The following is an 18994-nucleotide window of genomic DNA, read 5'->3' as shown; positions in this document are numbered from 1 at the left end:
CTCATTTTTCTACACTAAAATCTAAATAAATAAATAAATATATTGTATATAATACAGATGGACAAATTTCACTGAGGATATCCTGTTTCCTGATGGGTTCATCTTAACTGCTGTTGTAATCTGCCTTGGGAAGCCTGGTGTTATAAAGATGATGGAATAAATTGAAATTAAACGGAAATAAAATTAATTTCTCCTTTCATTGGAGCACATGGATCTCATCTTCATCTGTCATGTAGAACTTTACCTTTTAGATACACAAATGGATTATTCTGTTTTGAATATGTTTCAGGGGCAAGCGGTTTTATAAGTCAAAATAAAAATAAATACTTTGTTTCATGCAGATCTCTTTTGTTTAAACATAACTAAATAGGCTATAAGCCCCTAATGCAGTCCATTGGTTTTCTTATATTTTGTTCCTGTGATGATTTATACTGTGCCAAAACTGAAAACTCTTATCTCTATCTGGTTGATAATAAAAGGAGCTCATTGTGAACACTATCCACCCTAAAAGGTTGTTTTGTGGCTGTACATGAGGAATTATGATATTGAATAAATAAGTGTCTGTTTGTGTCCCTAGTCATGCATCCAAAGTTTATATAATCCTTTCAAGAAAGCCAGTTAATTGTTTAAACCACAGAGGCATGGTATGGTCGCATTTTCAGTATGATAATACTAGAGCCCAGCTAAGGAATAGGCTATTTTGAGTTAGTCTTCATCAGACCAAACTTGCTTTCCTTGTGCCATCACTATCCTGCAGGTAGGCAGTGTCTTAAAAGGTGGAGGATAAAGGATTTTTTTTATATATATTTATATCACACATTATCCCAAGCAAAGTTGGGTTCAATATGGCTTACATTTGAAAATACAGTGAGACAGAATAATAGAATTCAGTTATATCATGGGAACAAATAGATGGATATGTCTGAAACATTTAACAAAGTTGAGATTAGCATGTATACCCAACTGGGCATTTAAAACTTTGTCCTTAAATGATACCACATGTTCAGAAATCATAGCCATAAGTATAGGCAGTTATTCAAAGATTATCACAAGCACACACCAGAACAGGGATCCATCACATTGCAAAAGTAAACAACAATTTCTACAGAGTACATCCTACTACTACTACTTATCATTTCTAAAGTGCTACTAGACGTACACAGCGCTGTACACTTGACCATGAAGATCCAAAATTAAATTTTTATTTCCTTATTTCCATCTTCCACAATTCCAGACAGCAAATGTACAGATCAGCAGGACCCAAAGCATTCCAAAACAAGTAAAGTCAGAAACAACACAGTTTATACCTAATTGTTCAACCATCCTTATGATTCACCTTTGGGTTTAAAAAGCAAACCATGTGTATTTAAGGACTGGATAAACATATTAAAACAATCAAAGTTTAAAGCAAATGCATATATGTAATATGTGGTAGCAATAATGAACACAAAAACAAAAAAGCACCAAGGGCCTTCAAGATAAAGGGGAATTAAAGTCTTTAATCATATAGGTTGATAAAACAATGCTTGAATGGGTCCATAGGAGAATTGGTGCACATCATGTAGAGGCCACAATTGCTGGAGATGGAGGGGAGGGGAGGGAAGGGCATAGGACAATTGCTGCACATGGATTGCATCGGAGGGGATGAGGGGGAGGGAAGAATTGCAGCACATGGAGGGAAGGGTGAGCACAGAGGAGAAGCAGAGGCACACTCCAACATACTGTAGCTCACAAACAACAAGCAGAGACACACTCCAACGTGGTGCTCATCACATGACTCGAAAAAGAACACTAACTGCTGAGGAGCAGGCTGAAGATAAACGGAAAAGAGCTGAAGCACAATGAAAAAGGCGTGCAGCTCTGAGTGAAGATGAAAAGGCACGTGAAAGTCAACAAGCCACTGCAAGGAAAAGGTCCAGGATACAAAAGATGACTGATGAGGAAAGTGCAAGTAACAGACAAAGAAACACCAATTTAGAAAGGCACAGAATTGCTGAAATGACGAACGAAGACAAACACACAGAACAAGGCACACTACTATACATCGCAAAAGGTTTGAAAAAATGACAGATGAACAAAGAGCAACAAAGAGAAAAGGGAGAGCATATTTAGAACAGGAAAGAATTAAACAAATGACAGAGAAACAGAGATGAACAACCAGACAAAGACGAAAAGATTTAGAACGGCAAAGACTTACACAAATGACAGACAAGCAACGCAGAACGACTACACAAAATATAACAGATTTCAAACAGAAAAGAGTTGCAAATATGCAACAAAAGAAAAAACCCTGTGACAGCACAAAATAAAGCAAGAAGAATGGATACAGTGATAGCAGGGACTGTCTTTTGTGTATGGTGTACAGCGCTGCTTATGCCTTGTAGCGCTATAGAAATGATAAGTAGTAGTAGTAGTAGCACAGTATAGAACTCCAACCACAGGAATTGCACTAACAGACTGTGTCAATGAGAACAAAACTCAATACTATAGTTGTGGTCCAATGAATGCAGTCTGTATATTTTGCAATGCCAAACGTTTTCACAATGAAACACCTTCTGACAACCTATTTACACAATGCTGTAGTAAGGGCAAAGTACAACTTCCAGGAATTAGGTACAATGAATTAATACAACAGCTTCTCTCCGGGGAACATCAATATTCTAAGACTTTTTAACAAAACATTAGATCCATTAATAGTTACTTAGCTTTTGCGTTCATGGGAGCTAACATTGCACCACCATCCGGATATGGCCCTTATTGTTTTCGAATTAATGGTACTATTTACCATAGAACAGCAGCACTACATCTTCAAAATGACAATCAAAGACAATTTGCTCAATTATATATTCTTGATCCTGATGAAGCAGCCGTTCAGAGACTACGAATCTCCCCGAATGCACACATCAACCATACATTAATGACACAATAAGCAATTTCATGGCATGGGAAAATCCATTTGCAGATGCATGCAAGATGCTTTATGAAGTAGAAAATGAATGCATATGTGAAGCTCAACGACGAAGAATAGAACCTCCAACAGTTTCAATGGCCATTGTTCAAGATCGCAAAAACGATCAAAGACGATACAATGCCCCTAGAGTCAATGAGGTGGCTTTCATTTTTCAAAATACAGATGGGGAACCTCCCTTACATAGAGATCTGATAATACACTGCCGAAACAAGCAAAAATGAAGAAAACAAAACTGAGATAATCGGTGTGTTGGACCCCAATCTAGAACCAATGGTATATCCATTACTCTTTCCATATGGAGATCAGAGCTGGTGGATACATATTCCTTTGTCTAAACAACCAAAATGTATAATGCACCTCTGTCACAAATCAAACAACCCAAGTGTAAGAGTTAAGCAAATGCAGTACTATGGGTACCGTTTGGCAATAAGAGATGAATTCAATCCTTTTCTTGGTGCAGGAAAACTAACACAACAATATTTTGTTGATGCATATATTAAAACAGAGGCAAACAGACTAAATTATATTCAACAAAATCAAAAACTGTTAAGAGTTGAAAAATACTCTGGATTAATGGACCACCTTGTAAGTGAAGCTGCAAATGGAGGAATTACACCTGGCCAGGCATATATTTTACCATCATCATTTGCCGGCAGCCCAAGAAATATACATCAAAATTATCAGGATGCAATGGCAATAGTTCATAAATAAGGCAAGCCAGATCTGTTCATTACTATGACCTGCAACCCAAAATGGGAAGAAATGACTCAAAATCTAAAAAAAAGGTCAGGCACCTGAGTTTCGACCTGACTTATTGGCAAGGGTGTTTCATTTAAAACTAAAAGAGTTACTACACGATATATGCAAACAACACATACTTGGTGTCCCTCTTGCAAAAATTCATGTCATTGAATTTCAAAAGCGTGGTTTACCTCATGCTCATATATTAATTATCCTGAAAGAGGAACATAAGCCGAAAAGAAAGGAAATAATTGACAAAATCACATGCGCTGAAATTCCTGAAATAAACAACTTTCCACGTCTGCATGCAATAGTTGCTAATGTCAGGCTTCTTCCCTGGAAGCACTGGGTTTGTGAGCCCTTGGACCACTACCGTGGAGTGGCAGTGGCAGGCAAGGTCACCTTCAAAGCAGAGACGAGGCAAGGCTGGACTGGACTGGAACCCCAGACTGGAGTTCTGCACTGGAATACACAGGACTGGAACGCACCGGACGGGTGCGCACTGGACTGGAACCCACTGGACTGGTACACACTGGACTGGAGCCCACTGGACTGGAACACACGTGACCGGAACCCACTGGACAGGAACACACTGGACCTAGGCTTCACCTACTCTTAGCCACCGTTCCACAAGGGTTGAGCCCTCAGGTTCGGGCAGCCGGAAGGGCTTACAGGAAAACCGGAACTGGAACTAGCAAGCAGGAACAACAGGAATCAGGATACAGAAATGCCCCCAGGCACCTAGGCGAAAGCAAGGCAGACAGGCAGGGAATGTCCGGGTTAGGGCAATAGTCAGGTCTGGCCACAGGCAGAGAATATCTGGGTTCAGGCAGTAGTCAGGTCAGGCAGCAGGCAGCAAGTATCGGGGTTCAGGCAGAGAGTAGTCAGATTCAGGCAATGGTCAGGTCAAGTAGCAAGACTATGGCTGGAGCTCCAGTAGCAAGGAGTACTGGCAGCAGACAGGACTAGGGCTGAAGCTCCAGAAGCAAAGGAAAACACACACGGGATAACCAGAAAGCTAAACACAAGAAAACTAGTAAAGCTGTACACAAGCTAACAAGAAAGCTATACCCAAGCTAACTAGTCACAAGCTAGAAACTCACCCTAAGCAAAACACAGGAGAACTAGTAAAGCTGTACACAAGCTAACAAGAAAAGCTATGCCCAAGCTACTAGAAACAAGCTAGAAACTCACACTGAACTGGACACGGTAGCAGTGCACAGAGCACTCTAATATACCAGGTACCTTAGACGATGCAAAGGCAAAGGCTGCAGTCTAGGCCCAGATGATCAAAAGCCCTGCACTGTTCCAAACAGCGCCCTAAAAATAGCGCCGGGACAGCGCAGGGCTTTTCTGCATCGATGATCAAAGATAATGCATGCAAATCTAAGCAGCGCTATTATCTTTGATCATCATGTTTAAAGTGCAGGAGAATTGTGCCGAGCATGCGCTCAGCACAATCCTCCCGCACTTGTTTGACAGGTGTGGGCTGTCAAAAGCCCAAACCTGTCAAACAGCCTGCCCCGAGGCCCGAACAACGAGCCCCACCCCCAAACCCCCAGAAAACGTCGTGGCCGCCGCCGACCAAACCCTCTCCCACCCTCCCACCCAGCAACGGGGGGGTGGGGGCTGGAGGATCGGTGGGTCTCCAGCCCCCGAAACCCCCAGAAATCATTGCTCCATCGACAGGGGGGGGCTGGAGGTCCGGTGGATTCCCTTACATGGTCTGTCGCCCCGCCCAGTGCATCCCAGGATGCAGTGGGCGGTGCTGGGTGCCGCCATTTTGGGCGTCGACTGACTGGAAGAGGAGGGAGGCAGGCAGGCTGCGTCCCTCCTCCAACACAAGGTAGGGGGGCCGGGAGGGGGCTGGGACGGGGCCAGGACGGGGCCAGAGGGGTGTCACAACACCACAGACCAACAGGGAATTTAAGGACAACACTGGGGGGAGGATTTGGGGTGGGCTGGAGGTCCACTGGACCTCCAGCCCTCCCCCCCCCCCGTCGATGGAGCAACGATTTCTGGGGGTTTCGGGGGCTGGAGACCCACCAGACCTCCAGCCCCCCCCCCCCCCCACCCCCCTGTTGATGGATCGACGATTTCTGGGGGTTTCGGGGGCTGGAGACCCACCGTACCTCCAGCCCCCCATTCGCGTTTGCCTTGGGGGGGAAGGGGGGCCTGCCAGCATGCAACTGCATGCTGGACAGGGCTCACCATTCCTCCCCAATGATCCGCAAAATCTAACGCCAGCTTGGAGCTGGCGTTGATTTTGCTGCGGCCAGCAACCCAATATTTGGCGCGCTGGTCGCTGATCATTGGGGATGAATGCGTTAAGCGCCAATTAGCATGCATTTGCAAGCTAATTGCACTAGAAGCCCTGTTTAGCATGCATTTGCATGCTACTTGCGCTGAGAGCCCTCGAGTGCGCTGTTTCAGGCGCTCAAGGGCTCTGATCATGGGTCGGCTGGAAACTCTGGCGCCAGTATGGCATTAACAGCCTCTAGCGCCAGAGTTTGCTTTTGATCATGTAAAGCCCTTCAACACCTGAGGAGCAGCTGCAGCCATTAGTAAGCAACTACGGAGGCTGTCCAGAGAGACAAGTCCGGCAGTCTGGAAGAACCGGACCGTACTGGGTTGAAGTCTGGAACGGGTAGGAACTGCAAGACAAACTATGGCAGCCACTGGCTCTGGCCACCAGCGGGTGAGAGGAGCACAAACCAAGGAGCAGGCAGAGCGCACACAGAACATAGAGAGACTTAGAATACCTAGGTGCAGCACAGAGGAACAAACAGAGCCAGGCTGGAGACAGAGGTAGAGCTAACTCAGGCAGCACCCCCAGGTGCAGTAGAGTGGAGTAATTAGAGTGATGCTGGAAGCAGCCAGCACACAGAAGGAAAACTACTCCAGAAAGGATAGGCAGAAGCCAGCTTAGAAGGTGACCCCCCAGAAATAAGGTAAGTCTGAAGGTGGTCACGGCCACACTACTACTACTACTACTACTACTGCTTAACATTTCTAAAGCGCTACTAGGGTTACGCAGCACTGTACAATTAACATAGAGGGACAGTCCCTGCTCAAGGAGCTTACAATCTAAGAGACAAGTGAACGGACAGTCCGATAGGGGCGGTCAAATTGGGGCAGTCTGGATTTAGTGAATGGTAAGAGTTAGGTGCCGAATGCAGCATTGAAGAGGTGGGTTTTAAGCAAAGACTTGAAGATAGGCAGGGAGGGGGCTTGGCGTAAGGGCTCTGGAAGGTTGTTCCAAGCATAGGGTGAGGCGAGGCAGAATGAGCAGAGCCTGGAGTTGGTGTTGGAGAAGGGTACAGAGAGGAGGGATTTGTCCTGTGAACAGAGGTTACGGGCGGGAACATAGGGGGAAATGAGGGAGGAGAGGTAGTGAGGGGCAGCAGACTGAATGCATTTGTAGGTAAGAAGGAGAAGCTTGAATTGAATGCGGTATCTGATTGGATGCCAGTGAAGTGACCTGAGGAGAGGGGTGATATGAGTAAAACGGTTTTGGCGGAATATGGCGGTTTTGGCTAAACATATGATACATGGTCCATGCAGTGACCATAACTTAAATTTTCCCTGCATGCTTTATGGGAAGTGCTGTAAACAGTTTCCAAAACCATTCCAAAATGAAACTATTGAGAACTGTGACGGATATCCTAAATACCGCAGAAGGAATAACTGTTATGATTGGGGTCAGAACCCCTCTCAAACTTACCTCTTTCCTGGGGGTCAGCTTCTTAGCTGGCTTCTGTTTCTTTTCTCTGTCCTTTCTGAGCCTGCTCTGTCTCTCTGTGCTGGCAGCATCCAGCAGCATGGGGTTAATTGTTTTACTTTACTACTGCTGTGTGGGTGGACTGAGTTAGCTCTACCTCTCTTTGGGTGTACTGGCTTCAAGTGCTTCACGGTGTTGCATTGGTGTGGGTTGGGCCTCTCTGGGTCAGTGTGCTTTTGCCTAGGTCTAGGGAGTGTGACATCATCAGGGAGGGCCTTGATAAGGAAGTGGTGTTGTTTCTTTCAGAGCCTTTGCAACGGTGGTGTTTGCTTTAGGTAGGGTGGTACAGTGTGCACTTGTGACTTTGTGTCTAGTTTCCCTGCTTGCTTTTGCTAAGGGCCAGGTTAGTGTTAGTGCAGTGTGCACTGGTGACTGTGTGTTTAGCTTTCCTGCTTTTCCCTTATGGTTCCCCTGCTTTTCCCTCTTGGTTTTGGAAGCATTGCTGTGTGTAGGGCTTTGGAAGTTCTGTTGCTGATAGAAGTACTTCAGGGTTTGGTGTTGCTAGGAACACTGCAGAGTTTGCTGTTAGAAGTACTTCTGGTGTTTGTGCTATTGGGAGCATTGCAGTCTTTGCTGTTGGTGTTTGGTGATTTAGAATCACTTTTGGCTTATGTGTTAGCTTCCCTGCTTTTTCCTTGTGGCTCCCCTGTCTTCCCTTTAAATGCTAGGAGCTCTTCTGGTTGCTTGCCAGAGTAGTGCTTAGGAAGCTCCTTGTTAGTTTTGTATCTAGCTTGCTAGAGCAGTGCATAGGTAGCTTGTTAGTTTTGTGTTTAGCTTGTTAGTGTAGAGCTCTGCTTGTAGCTTGGTGCTTAGTAGCACCTGTGTTAGCTTTGTGTTTAGTTCCCTGCTCTGTTAGTTTAGGGCTTAGGAAGTCCCTTTCTTGAGCAGGGCTTAGGAGCTCCTGTTTAGAATAAGGCTTAGGAAGTCCTTTTGTCAGTTTACTGTTAGGAACACTCCTGCTGGTTTAGGGCTTGGGAGCACGTAGATCAGTTTAGGTTTAGGAGTACTTCTGTTTCCAGTCCTGGTCCCTGTGTCATGCGGTATCCAGTAAGTCCTGCTGGCTACTCGAACCCAGGAGCTCAACTCCTTGGGGGCTTAGTAGCTAAGCGCAGGTGAAGCTGTGCGGACCAGTCCAGTGTGCTCCAGTCCAGTGTGTTCCGGTCCGGTGTGTGTTCCAGTCTGGTGCGCTCCAGTCCAGTGTTCCAGTCCGGGAGGTTCCAGTCCTGTGTCCTCCAGTCCGGGGGATTCCAGTCCATGTGTTCCGGTTCGCTGGGCAGTGCCTGCAGTCCCTGCCGGTGTGCTTGCCCAGTGTTGGTTGGTGGGTTTTGCCTGCTGCTGTCACTCCTCGGCAGCAGCCCAAGGGCTCACGTTTGCTCCAGAGCCCGGCCCTGCGGGCTCTGAACCTGAGAACCTGACAATAACGGTGTCAGTACACTCTTAAATGGAAAATTCATTAATAACATTTGGGTCGTCCCCTATAACCCTTTCTTACTTTTAAAGTACAATTCCCATATAAATGTGGAAGTATGTGCATCTATTAAAAGTGTAAAGTACCTGTTTAAATATGTCTATAAAGGACATGATTGTGCCAATGTGGTTATTACAGAGCACCAAACTTTACAACATGATGAAATTAAAACGTTTACTGACTCTAGATATGTTAGTGCTCCCGAAGCTGCATGGCGATTAAACGGCTTTGAAATGCATCACCAATCACATACTATCCAGAGATTGGAAGTACACTTACCAGATCAACAAAGCATTGTTTTTCACCCTCACGAAGTTGAGCCTGCAATACAAAGAGCCAGAACAAGGGACACCACTTTAACAGTATGGTTTAAACATAATGCAGAAGAGAATCCTCCAAAGACCATTTTGTACGTAGATATTCCTATGTACTATACTTTCGACAAAAGAGAACGAAAGTTGAAATTCAGAAAAGCAGGACATGACAAAACAACTGGGAGAATGTATGCAATTAATGTTTCAGCATGTCACATCCGTTGCTCCCTCCGGCTGCTCCTCTGCGGGTGGCAAGAGTCGGTGTCCTTTGCGGCGATGGCCGGCCTTCTTGAGGCTGCGGCTGAGAGCTGGAGTTTGCCGCGGCCGGGGCCGAGCCCGTGGGCCAGCGATCGTGGCTTCTGGACTCTCGGTCACCGGCTATGGGTTCCGTGCTTGCGCCAGCGGGAAGGATGGCGCCGAGACGCGATGGCCGGCGTCTTCCCCACATTCGGGTGCGGGAGCCCGAAGCTCCGCCTCAGAGGAACAGGATTGGGGTGTTGGTGCTGTTGTCCCGCCTGAGAAGCCGGACAGAACCAACCAGAAGGATTTCTTCAGTAGCCGGGTTCCGATTGGCCGGCTATGTCGGCTGGGGCTGGGTGGTTGATTGCTGATAGTATTTAAGGAGCGGGGCTGAAACAGGATGTTGCTTCAGGTTTTGTTTCCGGAGGCCAGTCTTTGTTTGTTCCATTTTTCAGTACGTTCCCTTGTTCTCGTGGTTTGACCTTTGGACTGTTTTGGATTACTCTGCTAGCCACCTGCCTTGACCTGCTGCCTTTCTTCTTCAGACTGTGCGATAGAGGCCCTGAAGCAGCCTTGCGAAACGCTGGCCATCGTCAGCCCCACACCTGTACCTGAGAGAGAAGAATTCAGTGATATATGCTATCCATGAAGCACCCACTATAAAGATAAGTATGGTGTTTATTTAACATTGATAGTAATATTAGTAAAGCACAACCAATAAGTTAAACAATTGAAAATTAAGTAAAATAATTGAAATTTAAAACAGTTTAAGCAGTAGCGTTTTTTTGTGCCAATGATGAAAGCAGGGTCCTTTTGACCCAATATAGCTTCAACAGATCAATTCAAGACCTGGAAGCTCTTTGAGGCTTTTTCCGCTATTGTGGTACACTATTCAGCTGTTTGTAGTCATTTTTTGACAGCAGTTCCTCTTGTTTGTTTATTAGTGAAGTCGATCTGCAACCGGACAAAGATTTGGTTATTAATGTATTCTTTATAATACATTTTAAGATGCAGCCAAGAAAATGGGGCTCATTGACGATGAAGCTCTGTGGGAGAACACCTTAGACGATGCAGTCACATGCAGCATGCCACAGGAAATCAGACACCATTTTGCATACATTTGTGTTTTTGCTGTACCATCAAATGCTTTCCAAATTTTCCAAAACTACAAACTTACTATGATACAAGATTTTCAACACATCCATGGTTGCCAAGGTGATTGCTCGGTTTGTGAACAATTGTGCCTTCAGAAAATCCAAGCCGTTGTGACTACACATGGCAAAAAACTTGAACACTTTGGTTTACCAACAGTCATCCAGAGACTAGAAGATCCTAAACTTGCCTGTTGTAGAGGACTGACTTCACTTTCTTTTATTTGGCATACAGGTAATAGGAAGTGCCCGTACTGATGTAACCAGTTTTTATTTGAAACTTGACTGTTCTGGGCTCTGATTGGCCTGGAGTTTGAATAGATGCTAGCTGCTGCTTCAGTTTTAGCCCAGGAAGGAAAGAGAGGCAGATCTCTTTGCTGAGGCTCAGTAAATTATATGTCCTGATCTTCCCAGGTACTGTTTAGACAGTATATAGATGTTTAGTTAGCTTTCTTTTTGATCCATTTTCAGTTATTTATTACTGTTTACTATTTGCACATTTTTTTTGTTCATTGTTCCAGTGTGAGAATAAACAGAATTGTTTGTTAGTTCTGCTTGTCTAGACTAATGAAGAATCCTGGTGGTTTGTGTGCTGGGTCTGTGAGTGCTTTCTGGGAACTAAGGGACCACTGGGAGTGTGGCCTCCAGTAACCTAGAAATCATTAGGGATAATTTGAGAGCGGGAGACTCGCCAAGAGGAAGTTGTGACCCAGTCGGTGGGAGGAAAGTTCTAGTGTAGAGCACAAGTGGCAGGTGCAGGCAGACCTGAGCTGTGCTAGGGATAGACTCTCTAAGTGGTCGCAGGGTAACCCTAGGTGGGTTGCTAGGCATTTCATGACAACCTCCTTGGCTTTGATCCTTGGGGGAAGGGCAGTTGCAGTCCAACCTCAGGAAGCAGATAGCTTGCACCTGGAGAGAGCAGAGTGCCAGGGAATCCTGGGAGTAGAGTGCACAGCCTGTCCTCCAATCCAGGTGTAGGAAGGGTATGCCAATCAGTCAGGCTAGGGTGGGGCCCTGAAAGCTGGAAGGCAGCAGGAGGAATGGACAGCTTATGTCCAGGGCTGGATAATCCTGTTCCCTGCATGCCAGAAGCATGTCTCAGGCTTATATTCCCAGGGGAAAAGATCCCAAAAGTAAAGGAAGCCAGGAGAGATAGGGGAGTATCCCTTGGAAGGCTTCAGGACTTAAGCTATGGTAGCTGGGAACTAGCACTTGGAAACCTTGCCCTGATGGGAGTGCTGGGAGCTTGCTATGTTCGTGACTGCTGGTTTAATGAACATAAAGAAATAACATTTCTCAAGAGTTAAGCTGGAATCCAGTGGAAGAAAGGTAAAGGAAGCCAGAAGAGATGGGGAAATATCTCTTGGAAAGATTCAAGACTTTTAACCAGGAAAGCTGAGAACCAGCACTAAGGGTAAGCACCTTGGAAACCGCTTGCCCTGATGGGACCTTGCTATGTTGGTGACTACTGGTATACTGGACAAGCTGGAACCCACTCATATAAGCAATGAACACGCTGAACTGGAACCCACACACCCTACAAGGACTGGACAAGCTGAAACCCACTCATATAAGCAACAAACATGCTGAACTGGAACCCACACACCCTACAAGGACTGGACAAGCTGGAACCCACTCATACATGCAGCAAACATGCTGTACTGGAACCCACACACACTACAAGGACTGGACAAGCTGGAACCCATTCATATAAGCAACGAACACACTGAACTGGAACCCACACACACTACAAGGGCTGGACAAGCTGGAACCCACTCATATAAGCAACGAGCACGCTGAACTGGAACCCACACACACTACAAGGGCTGGACAAGCTGGAACCCACTCATATAAGCAACGAACACGCTGAACTGGAACCCACACACCTTACAAGGACTGGACAAGCTGGAACCCACTCATATAAGCAACGAACACGCTGAACTGGAACCCACACACACTACAAGTGCTGGACAAACTGGAACCCACTCACACCTGGCAAAGTAGGACAAGCTGGGATGGCGTCTCAAGAACCACTTGCAGAAAGTGAAGACTAGGCGGCTTCGACATGAGAGTGCCGGAAGGAAGGCAGGCCCGGCTCCCTGACAGCGTCTGACATCAGCGGAGTCGCAACCAGCAGGTCCTGCGCTGCAGTCGCTCCTCTTACCCACAGTGAGGACCAATGCCTCGTTGACGTCGTCCCAGCACAGTCACGGTAGGACCGTAACAGTGCTCCACTCCATTGAGGGAATTGGCCATTTAACCCTACTTTCTGCTTCTATCTTTTAATCAGTTTCCAATCCACAACAGTACATTGCCTCCTGTTCCATGGCTTTTTAATTTCCTCACGAGTCTCTCATGAGGGACTTTGTCAAAAGTTTTCTGAAAATCTAGATACACTAGGAGCAGCATTTTTGATAAAACGTCTAAGTCTGATTTTGGACATTTTGCTAAAAACATCCAAAAACTGAGTGGTGAATATTTAATAATGTCTATCTTTTGTTTCAAAAATCACCTTTATCTAAACGTTTTGTGCTCAGTGCATTTTTCCTTTGGGACCATTTTGGAAAATAAAACGTACAAGAGAAAAACGCCTAAAAACCAGCCATTCGGATGTCTGGGGGCCATCATTCTTAGCAGACTGACCACACAGACATTCCAACAGAGCATTGGGGCAGACTAGGGGGCACTGCAGTGGACTTCACATAAAAGGTCCCAGGTACACATTTCACCATAACCCCCTTGTATGGTGAGCTCTCCGGGAGTAGAAAAATATTATTATTATTAGCATTTGTATAGCGCTACCAGACACACGCAGCGCTGAACACCTGATACAAAGAGACAGTCTCTTCTCAAAAGAGCTTACAATCTAAATAATACAGACAGACAAGACAGTTACGGGCGAGGGAAGTAATGAGAGCTAAAAAGGAGCAGTGAAAAGGTGGGTTTTCAGCATAGATTTGAAAACAGGTAGAGATGGAGCTAGACGTATAGGTCCAGGAAGTCTATTCCAGGCATAAGGTGCCGCTAGAGAAAAGGAGCGAAGCCTGGAGCTGGCAATGGGGCGATAGTTGGAGTGACAGGTAGGGTCAAGTGACGGTTTTTTAAGGAGTGGAGTGACAACAGCATGTTTGAAGGCCATAGGAACAGTTGCACTGGAGAGTGACAGAAGACTGGGATGATAGTAGGAGAGGTAGTGTTCAGTAGATAAGTGGGGATGGGATCAGAGGAACAGGTAGTACATTTAGAGGAGGAAAGAAGAAGGGCAGTTTCCTCAGTAGAAACTTCTGAGAAGGAGGGAAAGGAAGGAGAGGAAACACCTGCTGTACCTCACTGTACACCACTGCAATAGCTCTCAAACTTGCAGGTGTCACCTATATGTAGGTACAGTAGGTATTTAGTGTTTTTTGGAGGGCTCACTCGTTCCATCACAACTTAGAATGGGATGTGGGCCTGGGTCCCCTTCTCTACAGTCCACTGCACTGACCACTAGGCTACTCCTGGGACTTGCTTGCTGCTCTAATAGGAAGGGCCATCATAGAGCCTGGTATGTGCAGGGGTGGGGGCTCAGTGACCACTGGAGGAGTAAGGGGGTTATGCCTTAACCCCTCCAGTGGTCATTTAGGGCACCTTTTGGTCAGTTAGTTATGATTGAAGCAAGTCTTGCCAAAAAAAACCCATTTTAATTTAGGCCCTAGATGTTTTCATTTTGTTCCAGTTATTGCAGAAAAAACATCTATCTCTTGGTGCCACCTGGTCATGCCCAAAACATGCCCCTATCATACCCCCTTGAAATTTGGATGAAATGTGGAGCAAAATGTCTAAATTCGGGGTGTCGAAAACTCAACTTGGATGTTTTTGAGTGAAAAAACATCATTCTGCCACCTTATAGTTTCTTTTGGATATTTTGTTTTGTTGTTGTTGTTTTGAAAATAAGCTCCTATATCAACTGCCCCACCTTTTTCTATAATAGTTTCTAACATTTTGCCAGCACTGATGTAAGGTCGGTAGTTTCCCAATACTTTTTAAAAATTAACATTACCTCATCAGTTAGGGAAAGGGGGAGATTGAGGGGTTTTAGGGGAGGATGCATTTTTAGGCACAGACATCTTAGTAATAACAACTTCACACATGGCGAAGGTTCTGTTCTTTGAAAAGGAGTTATCTTGTACGGATATTGAGAAACATTTTCTGGATTCCTGTATTTGTATGGGAGTTTATAATCCCGCAGGGAGGAGGGGGTGTTTTCTCTTCTTTAAAATAGGGATAACGGTGTTAATTGTTAGTTTTCTAGAAAAGTTTGAGTATTTTATACAAATTTGTACTTTATCTATTATTTAATTTTTGATGTTTGCTTGTATTGCTGTTTGTGATCCTGAATAAAAACTGTTTAAACTTAAAAATTAGCATTACATTGGCCACCCTCCAATCTTCAGGTACTACAGACGATTTTAATGGAAAGTTACAGATTACTAATAGTAGATCTGCAATTTCATTTTAATTCTTTTCAAGAAAAATATCTATTAGCCATTTTAGGCTTAAGGAAGCCACCACTTATTTCTCAGAGTGAATGAACAAGGAATGAATTTATTTTTTGGGATCCTACTGGGTATTTGTGACCTGGATTGGTCACCATCATGGACAAGATGCTGGGCTTGATGGATCTTTCATCTGACTCACTATTGGCACATCTTCTGACTTTGTGGTTCCTTTCTTACCACTGAACTCTACAAGGCAGGCCTGTAATAGCAAGTTTGAGCATATTTAAATAAGACAGTGAGGTGACTTAAGTAGGGACAAGCATTTTTGACTTTTTACTCTTAGTTCAAGCTGATATCACTGCTGGAGTATTCTCCATGGGCTTCCTCCACCCAGATCCAGATGTTGATGATGTGATGAAACAGACTCCACATATCCAAAAAATGAATAATGAAAGGCATATATTCGTAATGAAGTTGATATGCAGTTTAATGCAGGAGCCAAACTAAAATGGAGCATAAAAAGGAGTTTTCTTCTCTAATGTGATGAACTGAATTTTTTTTAACAAAAGATTTTTTTTTGTTTGTTTAACACCAGCTGCCACTGGCTTTGTATAACCAGATAATCAACACTGGGCCACACTTAGATACCAGCAGCAGCCAGCACTTATCCCGATACTGATATATTCAGACTGATACCTAGATAACTACCCAGATAAAGTTAGAGCAGTCTTTTTAGGTATCCTAACTTTATCTGGATAGTAACCCGGGGGTCCTTTTACGAAGCTGCAGCACTGGCATCAGCATATGTTTTTGACGCACGCAGAGGCCCCCTTTACTGCTGCGGGTAAAAGGCAGGTCTTTGTTTTTTTCAAGAAATGGCCACCCGGCAAGTGAAGTACTTGTCGCGTGGCCATTTCGGGGGGGAGCCAGTAAGGGCTCCTGCACTAACCCGGTGGTAAGCGGGCAATGTGCAGCACTGTCCGATTACTGCCGGGTACACATCGGCGTTACAAAAATTGAAATATGGGGGAGGGAACTGCCACTGGGCTGCTGTGGTAGCCCAGCAGTACTTCCCTTTAGCAAGCGGTAAGCCCACCACTTTGTCAAAGTTCCCCCCAGTTAGCAGACTAATCATGACCGCCAACTGGATGACTCCTGGCTGTGGCTTAGCTCCAACTCCAGACTGTTCAAGCGCTACCCAGATACCCCCGGATTCTGTATAGTGCACTTAGTGATCTGTGCCAAAATCCAGGCATATTCTATAACAACGTGCATAACTTAATTGGCTTAACAAGCTAATCAGTGTTGATAACAGCTCATAACAAGCAACAATGAGCACTAATTGGCAATTAGAATTTATGCTGTAATGCAGTGCACCTAACTTCTAGCACATGCAGGCAAAAGGAGGCATGGCTATAGGCAGGGAAATGGGTGTTTCGTGGGTGTTCTGAAATTTGCATGCATAGTTCTAGAATATGGCCCAGTGCACCTAAATCTACACACCAGGATTTACGCAACATTTTCGTTGGTGTAAATGGAGGCATGTAGATTTAGAAACTTAGAAACATGATGGCAGATAAAGGCCATCCTGCTTATTTTAGAAGGAGAAGGCCGGCCATCTTCTGACACAAATCGGGAGATGGCCGGCCTTCTCCTAAACCTGGCCAAATTGGTATAATCGAAAGCCGATTTTGGCCGGCTTCAACTGCTTTCCATCGCAGGGACGGCCAAAGTTAAAGGGGGCGTATCAGCAGGGTACTGAAGGCGGGACGGGGGCGTGGTTACGAGATGGCCGGCTTCGGCCGATAATGGAAAAAAGAAAGCCGGCTCTGACAAGCACTTGGCCGGCTTTACTTGGTCCATTTATTTTTAGGACCAAGCCTCAAAAAAGTGCCCCAACTGACCAGGTGACCACCGGAGGGAATCGGGGATCACCTGTCCTTACTCCCCCAGTGGTCACCAACCCCCTCCCACCCAAAATAAATATATATAAACATTTTTGTGCCAGCCTTTATGCCAGCCTCAAATGTCATACCCAGCTCCATCACAGCACTATGCAGGTCCCTGGAGCAGTTTTTAGTGGGTACTGCAGTGCACTTCAGACAGGCAGACCCAAGCCCAACCCCCCCCCTACGTGTTACACTTGTGGTAAATGTGAGCCCTCCAAAACCCACCCGAAACCCACTGTACCCACATGTAGGTGCCCCCCTTCACCCATAAGGGCTATGGTAGTGGTGTGCAGTTGTGGGTAGTGGGTTTGGGGGGTTTGGGGGGGCCCAGCACACAAGGTAAGGGAGCTATGCACCTGGGAGCAATTTGTGAAGTCCACTGCAGTGCCCCCTAGGGTGCCCGGTTGGTGTCCTGGCATGTGAGGGGGACCACTGCACTATAAATGCTGGCTTCTCCCACAATCAAATGGCTCGGATTTGGCCAGGTTTGAGATGGCTGCCATTAGTTTCCATTATCGGCGAAAACCAATGGCAGCCATCTCTAACTCTGGCGATCTCTAAGTGCGGCCCAAATATTGAGATTTGGCCGGCCCGACCGTATTATCGAAATGGAAGATGGCCGGCCATCTTGTTTCGATAATACGGGCGGGTATGCCACTTTACGGGGCTGGCCTTAGAGATGGTCGCCCCCATAGATGGCCGGCCCCGTTCGATTATGCCCCTCCATATGACCCATCCAGTCTGCCCACCTTCTGTAACCCCTAATTCTTTAGGCACTGATATATCAACTAAGCATATTCTATATACAGCGCCTAGATCTAGACGCAGCTTATAGAATACGCTTAGTCAGCATTGATTTCCATATATAGAATCTTCCCCATAGTGCCAACACAGTCTGATCAGATATTTCACAGCATTATCTAAACAGTGGGGCCCTTTTACTAAGCCACGTAGGTGCCTATGTGTGCCCAATGCATGCCAATTCAGAATTACCACCCAGCTACCATGTGGCCCATGTGGTAATTTCATGTTTTTACGCACACGCACTAAGCACACCAGAAAAGATATTTTATTTTCTGGCGTGCAGCGAAAATTGGGCGGTAATTCTGACTTGGCGCGCTTAGGCGATTACCGCACGGTTAATGCAAGAGACCTTACCACTAAGTCAAATGCTGGCAATAAGGTCTCAGACCCAAAATAGACGTGCGGCAACTTTTATTTTGCCATACGTCCATTTTCGGCAATCATTTTAAAAGGGCATTTTTTGAAGGTGCACTGAAAAATGGATCTGCAAGTGCCCAAAACCCATGCCTACACTACCGCAGGCCATTTTTCAGCGCACCTTAGTAAAAGGACCCCAGTGCCACTGAAAATCCAGATATGGATCTGGTAAATGGGACATACAGGTAGGAGCCTTTCCTAATTCCTACCCGGGTAAGTTCCACTAAATACTGACCCCTTAGTCATAATGAATATTTATGGAAACTTTCTAAGTTTCAAAATTGGGTGAATTAAGCCCTGTATAAAATCACAATCTGCTCCTGCCTCTGGAATAAACAGTTACAAAAAAAAATGTGCAAAAATGTAAAGATGTTTATTTGATAGATTTCTTCATTTGTAAATTAGCATGCTGTACTTTGGATATGAGGTGTAAAGAACTGTGTTTATTTAGGGACCCTTGTATAAAGCGGCAGTAAGCGTGCCAATCTGGAGCTACCGCCGGTGCCCTTCGACCCCCCAGTGCCGTTTGCTATCCAGTTACTAGCAGGTTAGTTTTGGAGCCCATACCACCACCTCAAGTGGTGGCAGTAAGTGCTCCCCCCCCTGCATGGCCACGCAGTAAGTGAAATCTTACCACATGGCATTTCTTTTTTTGGCCTTTTTACCCGCTGTGGTAAAAA

The sequence above is a fragment of the Microcaecilia unicolor genome, chromosome 1 (assembly GCF_901765095.1).
Source record: "Microcaecilia unicolor chromosome 1, aMicUni1.1, whole genome shotgun sequence".
Classification (NCBI taxonomy): Eukaryota; Metazoa; Chordata; class Amphibia; order Gymnophiona; family Siphonopidae; genus Microcaecilia; species Microcaecilia unicolor.
The sequence above is the reverse complement of the archived record's forward strand: the minus strand, read 5'-3'. Positions refer to the sequence as shown.